Source organism: Panthera leo, chromosome D4 (genome assembly GCF_018350215.1).
Source record: "Panthera leo isolate Ple1 chromosome D4, P.leo_Ple1_pat1.1, whole genome shotgun sequence".
In the NCBI taxonomy this organism is placed as follows: domain Eukaryota; kingdom Metazoa; phylum Chordata; class Mammalia; order Carnivora; family Felidae; genus Panthera; species Panthera leo.
In genome coordinates this window covers 53734401-53735596 of record NC_056691.1, presented here as the reverse complement: position 1 = coordinate 53735596, position 1196 = coordinate 53734401, and the positions used below count along the sequence as shown (strand labels likewise).

At 36.3% G+C, this 1196-nt stretch overlaps 1 non-coding gene across 1 annotated transcript; it reads left to right on the top strand.

The window, feature by feature from the left end:
- Positions 1-656: 656 nt before the first annotated feature.
- LOC122205705 lies at positions 657-761 on the top strand. The gene has a single exon (XR_006196212.1). It is a non-coding gene; the product is annotated as a U6 spliceosomal RNA (small nuclear RNA).
- Positions 762-1196: the final 435 nt, after the last annotated feature.

The window sequence follows — 1196 nt, the reverse complement described above, 5'->3', positions numbered from 1 at the left end:
ACTCACTGCAGTAAATTTTTCATTGTAAAGACGTTTTATAAAGAACTTGACCCGTATCATTATATGATGTCTTTTCTTAATAATTTAACAAACACTGACTTCCTGGTGTGAAATGAGCCAATTAAAGTCATTTTAAAAATGCATAAGTATCTCTGGGTTGCTTTCAATTTTAAATAAGAGCAGTATATAATATCCTGCAGCTTAGTTTTTCTATTTGAAAATGTAGCTAATCTGACCACAGTTATTGTTCTCTATCACATATCCCAATTGAATTAAGATTTCAGGTCTTCTATGATCTTGTTTTCTAAGTTGGTTTACTAAAGAGATAAGTCCTTCTGAACAATTCCATCTTCCAGTCAACTTGAAAAGCTCTGATCATATATACTCGTGGTTTTTATTCTTTGTTCCTTTCTATTATATTTATTAAGAGAAATATAAACAACATTAGAGCAAATATTCATTTTTAACTTAGTGGGCATAATGTGAAAGAAGATTCCAGCTTCAGTTGATCTCAGAGATTGACCTTGAACCTGGGAATAAAAGTATCCTAAAAAACTGGAAAAAAAAATACATCTGAAAGGAAGAGTCAGTTGATAAGTGTGGCCTAGTACTCAAACTCTGCTCCTAGAAGGGACATTAGGATTTTTACTAGGGATGCTTGCTTTGGCAGTGCATATGCTAACGTTGGAATGATACAGAGAAGGTTAGCCTGGCCACTGTGCAAAGATGATATGCAAATTTGTGACAGGTTCCATATTAAGTTTTGTTTTTGTTTTTGTTTTTTTTATGAGTGCAATGAAAATAGGAAGGCCACCTACCTTTGAGACCCTGCCTAAATCCTGGGAACCTTAAATGCTTATGCGTTAAATCTCAAAAGCCCAGGTATCTAATTGTATCATTGCTTCTACTGAAAATATATGAGTAGAGAGACAGAATGATGAATGGCAGCATACCTAATTCTATGCAGGTTCTTTTCTGGTTCTGCTTCCTTCCTGGAGCTAAATGGGGGCGCGGTGGGGGGGGGGAAGGGAGGGGGAAGGGGCTCAGTCACATGGTCTAGCCAAGGAGGTACGTTTAACATAGCTTTTGGATTGAAGTGAAAACTTCAGAATCAAGGTGAGACCCTGTTGTCTTTCTTTATGTCAGCTTCTGCAATGTTTGAAAAAAGCAAGTTCAGTATTTTCCTAAAACTGGAA